Below are 21,071 nucleotides of genomic sequence, written 5' to 3'. Positions count from 1 at the left end.
TTCATATGTTCTGGCAAAATTTTCTTTACTTGGATCCAGAAACATGGTTTACTCAAATCAATCTTTTGATAGATAACTTCATAATTGTAATAGTGAAGATTAATCAGACAACCATTTATGCTCCATGGTCTAGAATCAAAGACATTCTTGCGAGTATCTTCATCCTTAAAACGAAACTCCATTATGTTGTTATCCAACTCAAAAACTTTAGCATCACCAGATGAGATAAAATCCCAAATAGAACCAAGAAACTTTTCCACTGTTTTCAGACCCATTTTCCCTCAATAAATTTTTTACTAACCAAGCTGAATTCTTCACCATTGTCTTCTTTCTCTTCAGAATCCTCAGATTGATGATAGAAAACTTCTTGAACATCACCCAGTTCCAGCGCAGCTTGCATAAACTTAGCAGCAAGATCCGTAACTGAATTGGAATTTTCTTCTGCCATTTGAAAAGAAGAGGATTGTAAGACTAGAAGAGAATTGTTGAGATGAACGAAATACAGTAAAAACCCATACTTATATAATTGTAACCCTAAAGAATCTTGGTTAGCATTGACATTGTAGTTGATATTATTCTTGATATCTCGTAATTGAAAAGATATCCTTAACTGATTATTTCCTTTCTATAAGTTGGGTGCTTCCGAGAAAGGTAAGTGATAGTTGTAGATAATACCAAGAATAACGAGAGTAATTAACGGAATAGATTTGTAACAGAATTTTTGAAATTTGAATTTCTCTCGAACGCGGTATTGCCAAACCCACTGAGTTGCTGAAGTGAATCGGCAGAGAAGATTTTCCAGTTGAACAAACATGGCAAACATGAGGAACACAATAGCTTCAAAAAGCTTCAGAACAACTTTGGCAAATGCTTCAATCACAACTATAAACCTGGTAAACACCAAATGGGATAACAACAACTGCAAACACATTAGGAGAAAAAATTTAGTTAGCCATCGATAATAAGATCTATAAAATATCAAATTAAAGAAAAGAATAGTTTTATACGGAAAACTTTTGATTTTCAGACATAAAGCAAGTGAAAATTTGTTTAAAAAGATACTGATGAAGATTCAAATCATTAAAAGAGCCAAGAAATCTTTGAAGAATCAAAATCTAATGATGAAAAAAATAACTGAGTTGACTCAGTTTAATCGCCGATCCTTGGAGCGTTTTTTAGAATGTTGAAACAAACTTAAAATAGCTCCGTGTTTAAGATGAATTATCCATCTATGTAAATCCTAATTAAAGTGTCATGAAGATTTTTTGTACCGACATCCAAAAACCACAAATGAGTCCATTAAATGTTGGGAAAATTGGGAATATGTCTCATTTTCACTAATCTGTTTGGGAATCTATCCCATAACGGAAAAAATTAGAGAATCCGTCTCAGCCGTTCAAAAACTCGTTAAATAGTCAATATTGTTTGTTGACTGGTCAACACGGGATATCCTACACTCATCATAAAATTACAAAGTACACCCTAAATCCAAACAAAGTTGTTGTCTCTTCGTCTATTTTGGAAACTTTCACAGGGTAATATGAAAACCATTCTTTAATGTTCATCTTCTTATGCAATTTCTAGGGTAATTGACTGGTCATCACCATCGTCATCAACAGTTTACAAAGCCCGTCTACTCCAATTTTGGCTATAAGCCCTAGCAATAGCATCCATCTTCGACAATTTCTTTTTTTTATCATTAAAATAATAAAAATTTTAAGATTAAAACCCAAACCGGAAAAGAATCTAATAATGATAATTAACACTAAAGAGAGTAAAGAAGGAGCAAGATTATCAATTCATAGATTTTTCAATTTACCTGAAACAGGTACGAATAGTTCTTGTTTCATTAGGTAATAATGAAGATAAAAATGATCTGAAAACCTTAGTTATTGTCGATTGTGGTGTAAAATATCACACTTGGATTTTATAAGAATTTTTGGTCCGGGTGATTGTTGTTGGTTTAGGGTATTGATGGATTTATATTTCTTAAGGTACGTGATGGTGTTTTGTGGAAGAGAGACACAAGTCTTGCAGGGACTGAAGTGGTTGTTGGGAAGAGGAGGAAGAAGAGTCAATATTTTAAGTTTAATGTTAACCGTCTAGTCTTTTACCTGTTCAAAAAACGAAAATTGCTGAAGTTGGATACTCGTTGATATAAACGACCCAATAAAGATGAAAAAGCTGTAGAAGTGGTGGCTAGAGGTGAAAGCTTCTCTTTTTTCTTTTTCAATTAAATTTTAACTTTTTTAGTAACAAAAAAAAACATATTTTTTTTCGCATGTGCAAAACAACATGGGGGAAATCTTCACTACTTAACTGATAAACTTATCTAGTGGGATAGATTCACTAATTTTTACCGTTATGGGATAGATCCCCAAACAAATTAGTGAAAATGGGACATATTCCCAATTTTCCCTTAAATGTTTAGCATTTATGATGGGTCAAGAACTTAATGTGAGGCTGTTGCAGCCTTTTCCTCCCAAAACTTTATGGAAACTCTGCCCTCAAGTTCTGTCGACAGAATTAGATGCTACCAGTTAGGTATATATCTGGCGATGACCGACGTTAAATTTCTAGAGACTACTTCAGGCTTCAGCATCCACCAGGAAATTTGGAAAGATTTACCATAATTTTGTTGTAAAAATTAGTATCGTATCACTTGCCGATGTTATTGTAGTACAGTGAGATACAGGTGACCTCTGAGACCTGACTTGTTACCGCCAACAATCAGAAAGGTGAGATTATTTCCACTGTTACTCATCCTTGATCTATATGTTAGTCAAAGAGGGCCCACTTTCCAAGGGTTATGTCCTACGCGACACTTGAAAATTGGGTGAAACTTATCATACCACCAATGAAAGATCCCTGGGAAAAAACGGTTTAGTCCAAAAATGCATCAAAAAGTACGGATTAGTCCATCCCGAATTAACTAGATACAGTTTAGTCCAAAAGTTATTTAAAATATGGAAAATACACAAATAATCTTTCTGATTTATAATTTAGTCCAAATATATATACAGTTTGGTCCAAAATGACTCAAAATGACTCATGATGATGTCACAGTTTTAACTAATATAAAATAATTTAAAAAACAATATATCTTTCGAACCGCTCATCCAAAATTCGCAAACTTTATATATTCGGAAAGCTTTTTCCGAGACCTGCAGAAAGAGTACCCATATAACTATATAATTTTCATTTTTTTAATTTTTTAGTTTAAACTGGTGTACAACTATGTACACATCTGTAAAAATCCAGAAAATCATGCATACTAACAAAATAATCGACATTTATATGTATAACTATGTGCATACTAACAAAACAAAAAAAGAATGAATGTTTTATAGATGATCTTTAGAACACGAGGTTACTAGTAAAACTTTCACTAGGAACCTTGTCGTACACAACACATGCCAGAAGCGTCAAATAAAATGCAAAATTACCATAATAGTATCAAATGTAGGGAGGAAACCCACTATGTAACTTGCAAGCATGACAATCTTTCATGATAAAGATCCAACTATGAAGTCCTGAAAAACCCAATGGCATGCATGAATCAAGAGATACATAGACATAAAAAGTGCAAGTGCAAGGGAATCGTGATATCACATCAAATACACTTATTCAAGGACATAGGGTGCCAACTTCAGGGATAGGAAGTTATGTTTTTGTTTGCTCTGCGAGAACACCATAATGGAACGTGACAGAGTTGGAAGACACAACCAAAGATAATTGATAAGAAAACTTGTTTGGTCGATGTCACTGTACAAGAAAATGTCTACTTCCTTGTGAAGTCATTGAACAATAAAAGATTGCATGAAAGTTGAAAACAATACAAATAATCCTACGAGCTTTTTCTAAGAAAGAAACAAGAAAAATCAACCAACGATAAAATGGTTAGAGATAATCATAATACCTATTTTTCCTTGGAGCGTTTTTCCTTGTCATCAGCTCCACCATATACTTTTTTCTCACTCTCATCTTGCCTCTTCAAAGCAACAACCTCTTGATATGCTACTTCAATTCTATCACTGTAAAATGAAATAGAAGAGTGGCTTAGTGATAGTATTCCTATTGTAACAAGGCACATAACGACCACCAGGTGTGCAACTATGTACACATTAAGAATCTATATGTGTACAATTATATACACATTAAGAAAGAACAGGTGTACAACTATGTACACATTAAAAATCAACATGTGTGCATAGTTGTACACATGTAACCAAAACAGATATATCCAAATGATAGGATCATTTCCATGTTTCCCTCAATCATCAATCAAAAAGAAACCTAGAACATAATATCGCAACAACAAATAATACCAACCAACAGGGTTACAGGAAAACCTTATTCCAAGTTCCCCTGCCCCTAGACTAGCAAGAAAATGTGTAATAGCATATTATCTTTGTAACCCAAAAATTTCAGAGTTGTCTTGATCGGAATGAAATAAGTCATATAAAGGAGCACAAATGTTGATAAATAGATAGGCCACAAAATGAATTGACCACTCAAAATTGAGATTAAGTACTCTGAGTTACCCGTTTAATTTGATCATAACTAGCCAGTTTAGCAGCATTTATAATCGCATTTCGACTACATCAGGCCCAACGTCAGTCCAAAGAGCTTTAATTCCTCCCTAAATATTGGGATCAAATTTATTAAAAGTGAATACACAGATAAAAAGATACAAGAGATAAAGTAATAATTGAAACATAACCTGCTTAACGCTCGAAAATAACGTCTTGCTCCAAAGTAACACTCCGCATGTGAACTAGTTTGTACACCCCTAGTTATTTATGCAAGTATAGATCACGGAGTCATTATCTTCACAAGTATACTAGTTAGTACGCCCTAGTTATTTATGCAAGCACAAGCTCATGAAGTCATTATTTTTCACAAGTGTACTAGTTTGTACACCCTAGTTATTTATGCAAGCATAAGCTTAAGGAGTCATTATTTTCGCACGTGTACTAGTTTGTACACTCTAGTCTTGCATAAATAAGCTTATGGAGTCATAAATTTCACATGTGTACTAGTTTGTACACCCTAGTTATTTATGCAAGCATAATTATGGAGTCATTATTTTCACATGTATACTAGTTTGTACACACCTATAAAACATGCATGAAGTCGTTCATTCAAACCTACTTTTTTCGTGGAAAATACATTGGTGCACAAGCATGTACACACCTACAAATATGAATAAAATCAAGTATTTGTACACATAAACAGGCTACTTCTCATAGGAAATAGGATGATGCACCAGTTTGTACACCAGGCTACTTCGTACCCATAAACATGCTATACAAAAACTACTTGAATTTTTCAGGCCACGACAAACGAGAGAGAAAAAGTAGTATATTTATAGGGTACCTGTTGGTTCTTAGAACTGCATTCTACATATGCTAATACACCAATCGGTTTCTTCAGTTCGTCACCCTGAAATAATTTTTAAGGACCAATCAGTCAACATTGAATTACCGATACATTCTTGTCCAAGTGATAAAAGTTAGTTCCGAAATCCACTTATAATACCTTCATTAGCCAGGCATCTCACAACCTGTTAGTAGAATTAGATATGAGAATCAGAACATGCTAGGGTAAAATCCAACTAGTATATGGTTTCAACTTGTCAAATTTCAGGCATGATAACCCCCCTAAACACCAGTACGCTATCTTTACTTTAGTAGGATCAATGATTGCAGCTGCCATCAAATTTTCCTAACACCAGTACGCTATATTTACCTTAGAAGGGTCAATGATTCCAGCTGCCATCAAATTCTCCTATTTACCAGTTGCAGTGTTGTACCCAAACTTGAAATTTTAGTGAGTACCTGAAGTAGAAATATAACAGCCAGTCAGCAGATGGAATACGAAGAACTATTGTGCTGGTAGAAGCAACTATACATGTACATTATACTAATTTGATCACCTCACCAAAAATGATCGATGGACAGTAAGAGCTACTTGGTCCCAATTTTATTATACTAATTTGGACTCACAATAGTCAACATCATGGAAATGACATTACGAATTTCAACAATTCTTAAAAATGAGCTATCAGATGTATAAAGACGACAAGCTACAATGGTTCAGCTGAACTAACAAAAAAGTGGACTACAATATTAGTTCCTTTTAACAAGAACTGAACCCTCCCATTTAGACATTTCATGCCAAAATTTACATTGTTGTCCAATTAACTCTAACTTGTTATGATAAAACGTGGACCGAAAGTTTATTTTTAACACTGAGATGTATGTGCAGAAATGATTGGAACTGGGTGGGATTCACAACCAAATGCATATATTTATCATCTGTAATCGTGAAGACATAAAATTAAGAAGACCATTAGTTGCAGGGAATTCTTACAAAAACATAGATGATAGCGAAAAATTGCAATAGTCCATTATCTTCCAAGGTATGCACCAACAAGAAAAGCTCCAAGTAATGGTGTAACATAACAAGTTCGAGACATTATTGGCGACTACAATATTATGTTAAGTTGAACTTTAAGATAGGTTACTAGATTTGTACCCATTCCATAATATGCCAATTTCTCAAAGCATTTATTTCCTGTTCAAATTTCAAAATTAGAAAAACCAGTGAAGCTCATGGTTTAGTAACAATCAAATTTAAATCGGATACAACAAAGATGAGTGACTACCTAAGATGAATGGGCAAGTCTTCCAGGTTCCTGTTTTCGTCTTGTCAGCTGGGTTATTACGATAGTCTACTGTACCATATTGACTACAGAAATCTTCTTCTGACATAACTACTTCTACTTTCCTTTGTTCTACCATGACTTGAGATGTAGTAGTACTACAACTTGCTTTTGCAGTACTCTATTTTTTCTTGGATTCCACCTACAATATCATCACCATTTTAACTCATAAAATATTTTGAACAGTATACCTAAAATCTGAGTAAGCTAAATCTAATTTCTAAGTAGCATTTTATTTCACTACACCAGAATAGATGTTTCAGTTTATACTAAGATTAAAACCTAAATTCAGTTCATAACTCAACCTAATTAAATTCAGTTCACAAGACAATCTAATACAGTTGACACAACTAAAAATACAATCAAATTTATACACAAATATGGACACATTACGAACTTAATCTTAAATTTAGTACAAACACCTGCAAGGAAGAAAAGTATTGGAACAAAGTTTTCTCCCAAATAATCGAAAAAAAAACAAAATGAAACCAGAAAATCTAGTGACACTGCAATATCGGTCTTGAATTGAAGATAAAGAAAACTAATAAATCTACAACAATCGATCAAGAACAAAATGAGATCAAGGATTTAGGTTTTTGAAAACCGTAAAAAAAATCCGAAATTGATAAATTAACCCATCGAATTAAATGATAATAATAGATTAATTCAAACTAACCTTCCATTAGCTGATGAAATCTTCAATTTGGCTTGCTCAATTGATTCTCCTCAACTTCTTCTTTTGTTTTTGAATTCGTCTTCATGAACTGATACTGCTAATGACGATGATTTAGGTTATTCAATTTGACATCAACTGAACCTACTATTTGCTTGATTCTCACATTTATTTGGAGCAAGATTTGGCTGCAGGATTCGAGAGCTGTTTCGACATAAAAAAAAATGAAAAGTGAAACTGAACTACAAGAAACATATGATATGGGTATTTTTGCCATCAATGAAATTCGTTTTGGATTAAATCGGAAACCTATTTTGAGGCATACTAGATTTTTTTGAGGCATACTAGATAATGCCAAAATAGGATCACTAAATAAAAAACAATATCACCCCTCATCCATCATTTTTGATAATGGCATAACTACCCTTATTTAATTAGTGTAAATGATTATGATTAGAATTGATTAATTATGAATTATAAGGATTGATTGAACATTAATTTATTAATGGTGAATTAGTAGAAAAATCAAATTTATGTGAGAGAGTTGGGATTTTTGAGAGGAAGAAGAAGAAGTGAAGAAAAAAAGATTGGGTTTTGACTTTTGAGATTTTAGTGATTAGAAGTGACCAAAATGTGTGATTCAAATCAGAGGTAAACTTCTATCGAGGTTTAATTTCCTTTTATAAGTTGAATCTGCCAAAAAATTGAATTTTTAAAACCCAAATCTGTTGACCAGATGAACAGTTCGGCTGATAACTTTTGAGCCGAACCTCTGTTTTTTTGAAATTATACCTAGGTTCGGCTGATAACTCCTAGGTATAATTTCAAAAAAACAGAGGTTCGGCTCAAAAGTTATCAGCCGAACTTCACTCAGAAACTGAATCATCCACTAGGTTCGGCTGGAAAAATTGAGGTTCGGCTGAAAATATTGTGAATTCGAATTAGCCGAACATAGTGTTTCTCTAAATCATACACTAAGTTCGGCTCAAAACTGATACTGCAAGATCAGCCGAATTGATCTTCTGAAAACCCTAATTTCATCTTTGAAATCATACTCTACCGATCAAACAAAATAAAATCAATCAAAAACAAGATGGGTTTGTTACGCATACATTCTAAAATACATCTAAGAGCAATTGAGATTTGGATTTCGCATTCCAACATCGCTCACTTCGATTCATGTTTCCTTTGTTTGATTAATTTCTTTATTGAATTGGAGTCATAGATGTTTAAGTTTAAAGTTTATTCTGATTTTTAATTTTAGGTTTTTGAGGATAAGGGAACTATGACAAATTGAAATTATTTAGGGATATATAGGTAATTACACTATCTTTAGACACCCCTTATAAACCCAACCTAGATAATATAATGGATGAGTATGCCTCAAAAAAAAATGAGTATACCTCAAAATATGTTTCTTAAATCGTTGAAGAAAGGACCGACTCGTTTTGATTATGGTGAATTTGGACCTCCTAGTACTAGGCTTGAGGGGACGGGACTAGACTATTTTAAGCCCAACTAATTTGGGATTAAATGTTAATTTCTACAAGATCTTTTTGGCTTGACCTGGACTTTGAATGCCCTGGGTTATTTAGCACCAGACCTTTATTCTTTCTTTTCCTTTATTTTTTTTATTTGTAAATCTTTTTTGAAATATAGCACCATACCTTACAGCTAAAATTAAAATACCATAAATATGGGAAAAACAAACCACACACCACTGACCTTACAGCTAACAAAGTGTAGCCAATAAATATGTTTAGACATTACAGCAAATACATGTAAATGGTGCAAGCCATTGATGAAGATTTAAGCCCAATGTGACACTCTTGTAAAGCTAGCCGAGGCTCATGCTCTTAACGGTATTAAGACGCCGTCTGCAACACTCATGTACTGTGTCAGCAAAGAAGACCCTACGTCATACGTCAAGCAACATCATCACAATTCCTAAAACCCCATTAAAGACTTCTAGTTGCCCTGCTAATATATTGCAAAGAGAAGTCCCTGAACCCCAAGGAATCAAATGCGGTTTGTATGAACCACGCACCTATGAAAAAAATAAAATTTAAGCGTTTTACATATAAGAACAATGAAAAATCTTATATGGTCAGAACGGATGGCAGTCCCTGTATCTGTCTATAAGCATTACTTGAAGATGTTGGTAAAGAATAGCTGATGAGTGCCAAATATTGTATATGTTTATCCCTTTTTGTGGGCATTTTAACTCATCTTTTATGCATTAATTCTACATTTTATCCCATATTCTGTATTTTCATTGTTTTCAAGAATAAATATTTTTATTAATTAATTTTGTATTTTTAGGTAATAAATAAAGTTCGGATGAGTCGCGGAGCGAAAAGAGCAGAAAAGTAGTGAAAAGCCGGGAGAAATTACGCAAGGAAGCCGCGAAGAATGGTGCGCACAACCTCATTTTCTACACACAAAAGCGCCTCCGTTCTCAGCCGTCAGATCAGTTCTCAGAAGCATCCGACGGTCGCTCCTTCATAGACCATCAAAATCCGAAGTCTCTGCCGAGCACCACAGCGCTGAAATTCCAAGCCTTCAGATTAGATGGTAGTTGAATCCAACGATCGCTCCCTTGCTGTGCATCAAAGTTTGATATCTCTGCCTAACACTACAACACCTAACCCCATCTAGAGCCGTTAACTTCGTTGTATCAAAAAATCTGACGGTCTCTACAAGCTTCACTTCACATCACCGTCCGATCTATCTACCAGCTTCGCATCCAGTGACTCAGCGTCGCAAATCATCAAACTCGATACACTCGCCTCACACCCTAGCGACCGAACCCATCCACCTAACCAAACACCCTTCTCTCCCAAACCATCGAACCCTTTCTTCTCCGCCATTACCCTGCTGCAGAACCACCTTCCTCACCTGCCGCACCACCATCATCACCACCTCTCCCTGACGCCCCCAAATCACTCCACTATTTTCTCCCCAAATCACTCTACCTATACCCATCATCACTATCACGTTTTACATCAACTAATCTCCTCAATTTCTCATCTCTGCCGACTGAAACCCTAGGTGAGAAATTGAAGATATAAGTTGATGTTAGAGCAGCAATTGGAGCGGGAGATGACTCAGGAAGAGAAATAGAAGGATGGGTCGACGAGATGGAGCGAGAATTTCATCAACAGTAGGTAATTGGCAAAACCTAATTTTACTGACTTTGGGGAAAATTGGGGGAAAAGCTAATTTTGTGTAATGGGTATAAATTGGTGTTGGGGGAAGCATTAGGAAGACACTATTTTACCTCTCTGGACTAGCCAGTAGAGAATTGAACAAAATTTTATGAACTGAAAATTTCAATACTTATCAGTAGAATATTGCTTATGTGTTTTGTTATCTCAAATGATGCTACTTGTGCTTGAATTTTTACATATGTTGAATGTGATTGTTTTAAACATGGTTAGCATGAGCTAATCACTTTCAGGCCAAGGCTCAGTGAAGCCTTGTGCACTGTCAAGTGTGATTGAGCTAGGATAATTCTTCCCTGCTGTGTTGTGAATGTGTATTTGAGAGAGGCCAATGCTCATAGAGCCTGTGATTGGCTGTACTGTCAAAAGACAGCCAATGCTAGGGGTAGACTAGTGAGCAAGTTGGTGTTCTCTCATTTCTAGTGTATGCTTAGGATTGAACATAACCTAGACCATGTCACTTGATTAGGACACAAGGTGGATCATAAGCCTTGGCTTACCACCACTTCTCTTTCAGTCAATCTTAATTTCAGTCACTTTTAATTTCAGTCCTGTATGCTTGTTTTTCAGTTACTTTTCTTGCCTTTCATTTTCTTGCATTTTATAACTATTGTGCACTGAAGTCAGTGCACTGAACACAATCCTGCCTCTTGCCCTTGGCTGCCAAGCCTTGGTTGTTTGTTGCTTTTCTTAACTGCTTCTTTATTGCCTTTCCCTGCATTTTTGGTTCTTTGCTTATCTTTCCCTGCTGTGGTTCTTAGCCTGTTTCTCTATTGCTTTATATTGTGTTCTTATTTCTCTGCCTGAAACCTTGCCTGCCCTTAGCTCATTACACATCTTAGCTAGGAAAACTTCTCATATGCTCCTCTCCCTGTGGACAAACCCCTATTCACTCTTTTACTACAAATATTGACCTTGTATACTTGCAAGCATATTGTGTGCATCTTAGAATTCACACCAATAGCAAGAGTAGGCGTTAAAGAAAAAAAAATAACTTCTCAACAGAAATAAACTATAGTAAGTAGTAACAGTAGAGTAATAACCTTGCCTCATTAGAACAACTGAAGTGAATCTAATATGGAACCCCTATCTCTTACTGGTACATTTCATAAGCTGTTCCTAAAGTAGCTTGTTATTTTTCTTAGGATATAAAGATTACACTACCAGAAGATGGTTCCTTGAGTCTCTGACACGTCTTACTTGGAAATAGGTCGCTTCCATATTTATTGACTACGGCTCTATAATGATTTGGGAAAGAGTTGGCCAAAGTTTTCCCATCACACCGGCCATCTAACCAAAATAAGAAGCCTTCACCGTTAACAATTGCTACATCCAAGTTTTTTCTACAAATAGAGCTTTACCCAGAGATGACGACAATCCAACAGCTTGACCCAATTGAGCAGTTATCTTTTAGAGCTAACACTCCTATAATCAACATTTAATTTTGCTTTCCCTGATCAAGTAGATTTTTTTGCCTCGGAGGCTGCACCTTAGTACTGTATAAAAAATAACAACATTCGTTATTTTGATATGACTGACCATTTGGTGACCACTATCAGGTTGACAGGAGTAAATCAGTTGTCTCTTGACTCCAAATTACTCAGCTATTTATGGATTCAGTGAATACCCACATCAATAAAATCACATGTATCTACAACACAAACTACTACACAAAATTTAAGATATGGCTTGTGGAGTTTAACCTGATCCGAATAGAGATAGAAAGAGGAGCCCGAGACTTTGTAAGATTCTTTCTTGTATTGAGTTTCCGGTCAAAGATAATCAGTATTCAAGTGGAATCATTGCAAAACGTTCAAGTGGAATCGAACAGCAAAATGTTCTTAGATGTCAGGCAGCAAAGTAAGCTTTCAAGTTTAAACAAATTTCATCATTAATTATTCTGAAATAAGAAAAATGATGTATCACGCATAAAGAGAGCACATTCAGAAGCACACTGCATTCGTGCAGTTCATGATTTATGTATGTCTCCTCCTCCCCTCCTCCATGGTATTTTCAGTTTATGGGTAAAGCATACTATTTGAAGCCAAATATCAAGTACTGAATAGCAGTGTAAATCATAATCACTGTGGTTGAAAAATAATTGCGTACCTCAGGACGACATAGCTACCCTTTTTCCTTTCCCAAGACGTTGTACTTCTTTTTCTTTTTCGAAGTTGATGGTACCTTTTGAAGTTATACGAAGTAAATAATATTAGAAAATATCCTGAAAGGTTAACAATAGAAAATTTATAAAATCCAAAAACATACACATACAAAACAACTTATGTTTGCAGAAGACAATGACCCTAATATCAAAGCTTTACTGAACATTTGAGGAACACCTGAACTTATACTTCTTCTTCATCTCGTAAAATAGCTTACTGATCAATAACCCCAATTTATAGGTTTCTAGTAGTGTTAAAAAAAAAATAATAATGAATAAAAAAGAATCGGTTGTACCTTATATCTGCCTCTGTCGTTTGTGACTCACTTCTCTATACTTTGGTTTGTTATTATTGTTGTTGTATCAGCCGGAGTCCTCCAGAAGTTATATAATTCCAGCAAATTCCATTCACTGTATTAATTATCATTCAGTCAGAATTTATGATTCTCAAGACACTATCTATGTGGACTTAGAATGTAGGTCTAACTATCTGGTAGTTCACACATACAGTACTTGTTGAAGTACAATGCACTAAAAAAGGAGGTAGGGAGTGGTGCACAAACAAAGACACAGGGATACATTTCCCTTAAAGCATTATCCCAAGGAGACATGGGTATATATTTCAAAGCACTGAGAACCAAAGAAAAGCAAAGCATAACACTTCCAGAACATTCACTGCATCAGAGACAATTATCACCCTAAAACTGCAATTGACTTAGACACATTGAAACATTTAAACAAACACTCCGAAAACAACTTAAGTAAAATCAAGATACAATTTCACTATATGTGATCATGAATCTATCATACTCATCATATTGCTATTAGCAGGAAGGAAAGAAAATTGCTCTTAATCATGAATTAAGGATCAAATACCATGAAATACGTTGAATTTATTCCTATCGTGAGTTTAGAACCGAATTCCAAGGACGTAAACAAAACCCTCTTCTCATCTCCTTCACAGTGATTTCCATTATAGAGCTTACAAAATTCTACCACCCTGCAAATGAAAAACTTCAGATAAATTAAAGATAATCAACCAAAAAAAAACCTAAAGATTTCCCTAATTTTTACTCAAACCCAAAAAATAATCAAACGAACAAAAAGAGGAAAGATCAATAAACAGATAAATAAGTAAAGACTTGATATTTATACCTTAAATTTTCAGGAAATCAACAGGAAATCAGAAAATATCAGAAGGATGATGCTCTTGCACATCTTGATTTGTTGACATCGATTGAAGATTAGGGCTAGGAAACAACTAAGAATCAGTTTCAGCTGCTCTTCCCAACTCCAAACCCTAGTTTCTGAAATTCTGAAATTCTCTTAACTTAAACATCAATCTCATTTCTCAATAACCCTTATCTCAACAAACCCATATCAATTTCAGCTCCGATCCCCTCTTCAGTTTCATCTGCAATTTCTTCTTAAACCCTAAATCACCAAACATCGACCGAAACATCATCCATAAGACCATCAACTCTTTTATCGAACACCATCGTGATCACCAGAATTTCTGATTCATTCTTAATCTCTCTCTTTCATCTCTGAATCTCTGCCTATTTCTCGATCTGAATCGGTAGCCGCTGCTTTTATTTCTTTTCTTCTCGTTGAGAGGAAACCTCAACGAGTTTCAACGGCGAAACAGAGTTTAGGGTTGTCTAACACTGGAGTATTGTCCACCCTGACGGTGTTACTTAACGCCTTGTTAAGTATTTGATGTAAACACAGTGTAACAAACTAATTAGATGTAAACACTAACATAAGTATTGTTCACCCACGTTTTTGCTAACGGTGTTACAAACGCCCGGTTAAATACAGTGTGCAAACATAGCGTAATCCAGTTTTAAATGTCTCGACCAATAGAGTTTCGCCACTTGTCCTCTCCAGAATTGCTTTGTGTGAAAATTTTTATCTCATTTAATTTGAGAATGTTGTCATACTCATCGTGTGCGACGTGGGAGCTCATATGACTTACTATTTTAAAGGAGGGGAGATGAACTTTTTTCCTTCTTAGTATGGGCCCGCTCCCTAGGCCCAAATCTCAAACTTTTAGTGAACTGTCAAGCATGCTTCAATGGCCCCCAAGGGCCCCTACTAGGAACCAATCCATACGTAAGACGTAACAGGATGAGGGATTGACCGAAAGTTCCCGCAGCACTTTCTAGTAGGGGTGAGCATGGGCCGGCATGGACCAGTTTTCACCTCATCCGCATTCAATCTAACATCCAATAGATGCACGGTTGGACGGATTTGATACCGATAATTCAATGGATTTGTTTTAGTAAAAATCTCCTCCCGTTCAATAGGAACAACAAAAATGTGAAAACCACTACAATTTTCGCCTCCCGCACGTCTTTTTGGTCTCCCGCACGTATTTTATACTATTAATGTTATACGTTGGATTTTGTTCATCTGTAAGGAACACCGTCCGATCTACTTGAACTACAGAATTACCAAGCTGGCACGCATATACAGTAACAACCTTTCACTTCCAGAATTTTTCTTCGACTCACTCGACTCTCTCTTCCCGTATTTCGAAATTTTAATGGAGGAGATCGCCAGTCGAATCGAGATTAACTCCTATAGATGGAGGATTTCTTTTTTCTTTCTCTTCCACCATTCTTCTTCTCCCTCGACTCTCCCTTCCCAACACTGAAATCCCCAAATTGAATTTTTGGTTGTGTTGAGATCGGAAACGGTTACTCTATCTGATGATCATCAAAATCGTTTCCTACTATAATCTGTAATTCTAGGGTTTCGTCAATTTTAGAGATTTTGTAGTTGAGTTTTGTGTTTGATTTGCTTATGTAGATTACATAGTAGTTTGAATTTGATCTTCCCAAAATTCGTATCTCAGTTGTGATGAATTTCGGCCACTGAAAATGAAAAATGAGAATAAGAGTCCCTGACAATGAAAATGAAAATGGTAACAGTGCAAGAAGAGATTGTTTTTGATTATGTACACTAAACACCAAATTATTGCCTGAAAAATGAGAATAGGAAGGTGCTACAAATGACAGTCCATTGGTGCATCACGCAAAGTTCCAACTTCTCAGGCCTGCTTTCTCTATGCATAGGGTTGTTATGTATTTCAAAGATAATGTTTGTAGAAATTAAGAAATTTAAGCCTGAAACTTGAATGGATTCGATACAAAATAAATGCTCAAAAAATACCCAAGCTCTGTATATTTTTCATAGAGCCTTAATTTGGAAGGAAAGAGACTAACGATTGGATGAAATTAATAATGAAAAGGAGCCTGTAGACAAAGAGACAGAGATAGACACCACTCTGAAATGGCCTTTCTATTCGCCTTATAATGCATCACTGTATGTTGGTCTAGCCGGATACAGTCTACTTGACTGACTAATTCTGTACAGGAAACACCAAATTATTGCCTGATATTTTGATGATATTTGCATTTGCAATCATTTAGTCTGTTGCTGTTGAATAGGGTGAATCCAGAACACCAAATATGGATACATGATACATCTCAGAGTCGTTTTGCCGCTCGAAGAAATAGGATGACCGAAGAGCAACGTGCTGCTGAAACAGAAAGCCTTCGTGTTGATTGCTGCGACGTCAAGGTATCGTTTCTTTAGGCGAAAAGATAGAAGAACCTCAAAGCCGGCAACAAAGTTGATCGGTGCTTAGCTGCAGTGTAAGTACAACTTTACCTGTTTATAGTTTTCCACTGTCTTTCTGTCACATTTACTTATTATCTATCATATGATTTTTTTACTTGGATGGAAAACTATGAGAATATCAATGAGATATTGGTGTTTCTGTCTTTCATTTTTATGTTACAAAGTCAAACAATGAGATACCGATATTTATATCTTTCATTTTTATGTTATCTTCTATTCTTTCTTTCGGCTACGTATTCTGTTTTTCAAAATTGGGAAAATGTGGACGAAAAAGACTATGTTTGCCGACGTGCAACGCACGTGCACTCTACTTGTTTATAATAAAGAAAATAAAGCCACACGAATGACTCCTTATAAAACCTACATATCCTATATAAATATAAAAAAGTGAAAACTACAGCCACACCCATTTTTCAGATTTTGCACACTGTGAAACCCACCGACAAAAAAGCTCAGGCGCGCACCCATTTCTTCGGTCAAAATTATTCCTAAACCCAGAATTTTAAGAATTTTGTTTGCGTTTTTTAACAGTTTAATCTCCTCTTTTCTGTATTTAATAATTTCATAATCCAAACCAAAACCAAATTGTCCATCAAAATCAGATTTAGAAGAATCCATCAACTCTAAATTCCTTTTCTTCTTTTTGTAGTTCTGTAGTTTACCATTGTTGGCGGTGGTGTTGATGGTGTAAAGTGGATTTTGATCTTCTCAGCCTGCTGGTGATGATGATGTTGTTGATGACTGTGAGTGCAACTGCTAGTGTATGATTCTTCTGAATCTGATGTAGCTGGAGCTGACCTCTTCTTCTTTGAGAAATCCTTTGAAGTCCCAACAATATGAATTGAAAAATCAATCAATCAATCAACCAATTCAATTAAGCAAAGCACATTGAAATTCAAACAAAACCCGTGAAAAAAATTAAGCAATTGATTGTTAACTTGCAGCCAAGAGAACAAAATCTGAAGGAATCAAGAAGACTACGCTCACAGACTTCACAAGTAAACAGGGAACTAGACGGAAGTCACGGAACCAGGTTTCCTAGACCAAATTATTATTTGTGTCTTCCGGATCAGGTGCGGTAATTATATACAACACTTTGTAGGTTTTGGTTTTGGGTGACTACTACATTCTCCTGCTAGTCTTTTCAGTTCTTTTGTGAGACATTGTTCAAGAAGAACTAAGCTACTGTTTCAGGGTATTTAATGGTATACTGTTAGAACTAAAATGAGAGGAACTAAGCTTAACACTGAAACGTATGGAACTAGAGCATTAATTTTTGTTTGAGCAGATATAAATTAAAACAGCGGATTCAGTCATTACCTTTCTTGCTAGAGCAGATGATGACGGGCCTTATATACATTTTATTCATTATGTTCCTTCAATATCAACGTTTTGAGTTGTGAATTAAAGGACGTAGGGATATTCTGTACACACTTATCCCTCAGATCATTTCATTTTAAGAGGCATGATGTGGAATGATGTCTGTCCACATGTTGACATCAACATTACATGAACAACATCTGTCATCCATAAGTACTATGCTCTACTCCTCATGCACTGGCTAGCTAATGATGTGGCGTGCTGGGAGCCGGGAGGAATTCAAGAGCTCATGTGTGTAATTGCATAGATTAATGATTTGTTTTGCTCTGTCGTGGCCAAGTTTCAAATAAAATAAGCACATTAACAACTTAGCTTACTGTATGAAAATGGATGCATAACCTGTTATGCATCTACAAAATTTGTTGCATAACTTGTTATGCAGTCCAGAAAACCTGCATAACCTGTTATGCGTCCGAAAATATGGCTACATAATGCATTATGCATCGAGAAAATAGATGCATAACCTGATATGCATCCGTAAATATGGATGCATACTGCATTATGCATCAATTTTTTATATGTACGGCTAAAATCAACCAAAACAATGGTTACATAACTTGTTATAGATGCATAACTCTGTTATGCAGATACGTAACTTGTTATGCAGTCGAAAAAATGGTTGCATAATTCGTTATGCGTCTGCAGAATGTGTTATGCATCGTTTTTGGTGACTGCATAATGGTTAAGTATCAAGTTTTCAAAAAAATTCCCTAAAATGAGGATCACCTCCGATTTTTTCGTTAAAAACAAAAATTTGATATTCTTGTTTGTACTCGTTGCGTAGCTCTTTTAAAAAGATTTCCAACGATATAAAATTTGTAAAATTCTAAGGCGCGGATTTTTAGATATGTTATGTCCAAGTTGCACTGCCAATTATACCCCTGAAAAAGATAGTATCCATAACGAGTTATGCATGAAAAGATAGTATGCATAACCAGTTATGTATTGATTCATATAATAATTTCATATAATTATGGGTGTCACGGTATACAAAATTAATTGTGGGCCTGAGAACGAGAATATTATTTTTTTTGGGTCTTCCCCTAATTTCCCCTATAAAAAATATAAAAATGCCATGTACAACACCCAAGCAAACACCTTAAAAATTCTTAAATGGTCCATAGTATTTTCTAAAACTATATAAATTCATTTAATTTAACGGATATGGGTGTCCAACGGATTTTCAAGGTTGCATCCGGACCCGATCCATAATCCGTTGGATTTCAAAAATTTCATCTGCATCCAAACCATTAGCGAACGGTTTGGGAATCCATCCGCAAATGAACGGTTGGTCCCGATTAAATCCGCGGATTACGGACCAAATGCTCACCCCTAGTTTCCAGCGAATCATTTTGCGTTTGGGTCCCAACTCTCATGTTTGGTACGTTATAGTGTTTGGATCCCAATTCTTTCTAATTTAGTGTCCGAGTTCCAAACCGGTTAGTCAGTTTATTATTTTATTTTATTTTGATCGAAAAGGAGAATATATTGATTGAAAAAGGAAATTACAAATACATCTACCAGAGGTAGAACAAAGTGGTTTCAAACGTGAGCAACGAACTACAAAACAAAATTCTGCCAATTTACCTAAAACAGAATAAGAGAAATTTAGGTGAACGTTATGCCCTACCGTTGTTACCCAAGAGAGGATTGAAGACTTGGCTTCAAAGATGAGATCATCATCAATTTTGAAAAGATGATTAACATCGAGGGACGACCTTGAGAATTTGTTGTCCCAAAGTCAATTTCCAAAATGAAGCCCTGTAAACGTTTATATATAAGAAAAATAAATCAGTTAATCATGCTTCAAAATAAAAAGTAATCACCAAAGGTTAATCAGAATAAATTATAGTTGCCCTAAAGATATTAATATAGGCATGATAAAAAACTTGACTAAATCCAGGTCGACCTTGGGATGAATAACAGAAATGTCTGTTTAAAACATGCTCATGATGTTGGGCCATGGGCTAGTTCAGCTAGAATTTTTCTAGAAATTTCTCTTCCCGCTCTTGTAATAAATTCGGATTACCCACTATACCAGCTAAAATATTGTAACTTTTGTACTGAAAGTGGAGGAAAAAAAAAAACTTGATGCCCCAAAATATTTGCTGCCCAAAGTAGTACTTTGGGTACTTCCCCTCAGGGTCGACCCTGTTAACATCAAATCTTCTGTCATTCCTTTCTTTCCAAATTGAATTAACAATTGTTGCCGGAATCAAATCCCAGATGAAGTTGCCTGATATAGAAAAATGCTTTGTATTTCAAGTCTTTGCCAAAGCCCTCATAGTACCCGTCAAAACCTAGTCCAACCTGTAGATGGTGTTAAGTTATACCGCAACTTGTATGAAATCTTATAGTGAAGGAAAAGGTGGTCCTGTAACACCATTTATCCACCACACGAAGCACAATCATTCTGAAGATTCATGCCTTTCCGTAATAGCATATCTAAAGTGTTCAGCTTATCGTGAACCAAACTCCACATGAGAAAACGGATCTTTAGGGGTATTTTCCTGATGCCAGATGAAACGAAAAAGGAATTGAGATTCTCCATGGTATGCAACTAAGTAACTAACCGTGAATACAAACTCTTGACAGAAAACACACCTGGAAGGATGTAAATTTCACCTCCTTGTATCTTAAAGTTCATCACGATTAGGGGGAATGTCTCTGATGGTTGTAATGAGCAGTGCAAACTCTTGCATTTCTGTGTATGTTAGGACCCTCCTGAAGTCAAACTTCCAATTACCTTCAATAGAGATCATGTCAGGCATGAAAGCGTTTTTGTGTCAAGATAACCTAAACATATTAGGAAAAATATTGGATAAAGGTTGCTGCCCACACCAGTGGTCATTCCAGAAGGTAATTTCAGTACCACAATGAATAAAGTTGAGTGCAGGCTAATGAAGTCCGCAACATCAACTATTGATTTCCAGCAAGACACCCCATATGATTGACTGACTTTCCTGGAATCCAGTTGGAATATTCTTTTCCGTACTTGTCTTCAATAATTCGATGCCAAAGCTTGCTCTTCTCTACGAAATATCTCCAACACCATTTAGCTAACAATGCTAAATTCATAAATTGTAGGTTACATACATCTTAGGCCCCCTCTTTCTTTAAACGCATGAACTATGTCCTAGTTAATTAAATAGAAATTTTTCGCTCCTTCCTTGGATTCTCATAAGAAGCCCTGCATATTCTTTTCAAGAATATTGATGACTAGGATTGGGACCTTAGAAAGAGAGAAGTAATAAG

The 21,071-nt window shown here is 35.5% G+C and overlaps 1 long non-coding RNA gene across 7 annotated transcripts; it reads right to left on the bottom strand.

Moving 5' to 3' along the window:
- Positions 1–2,971: 2,971 nt before the first annotated feature.
- LOC113349564 lies at positions 2,972–14,437 on the bottom strand. Of its 7 annotated transcripts, XR_003360265.1 has the most exons (13): positions 13,944–14,437; positions 13,665–13,788; positions 13,085–13,199; positions 12,734–12,808; positions 7,404–7,497; positions 6,671–6,869; positions 6,541–6,579; positions 5,752–5,840; positions 5,542–5,566; positions 5,380–5,445; positions 4,545–4,642; positions 3,920–4,034; positions 2,972–3,164 (listed from the first exon to the last, which is right to left on the bottom strand). It is a non-coding gene; the product is annotated as an uncharacterized LOC113349564 (long non-coding RNA). The 7 variants fall into 7 exon arrangements; XR_003360262.1 differs by lacking the exon at positions 5,542–5,566; XR_003360263.1 differs by lacking the exons at positions 6,541–6,579; positions 6,671–6,869.
- Between the last annotated feature and the right edge of the window lie 6,634 nt (positions 14,438–21,071).

The sequence above is a fragment of the Papaver somniferum genome, chromosome 2, assembly GCF_003573695.1.
Source record: "Papaver somniferum cultivar HN1 chromosome 2, ASM357369v1, whole genome shotgun sequence".
Classification (NCBI taxonomy): domain Eukaryota; kingdom Viridiplantae; phylum Streptophyta; class Magnoliopsida; order Ranunculales; family Papaveraceae; genus Papaver; species Papaver somniferum.
This window is presented reverse-complemented; position numbering and strand designations above follow the sequence as displayed.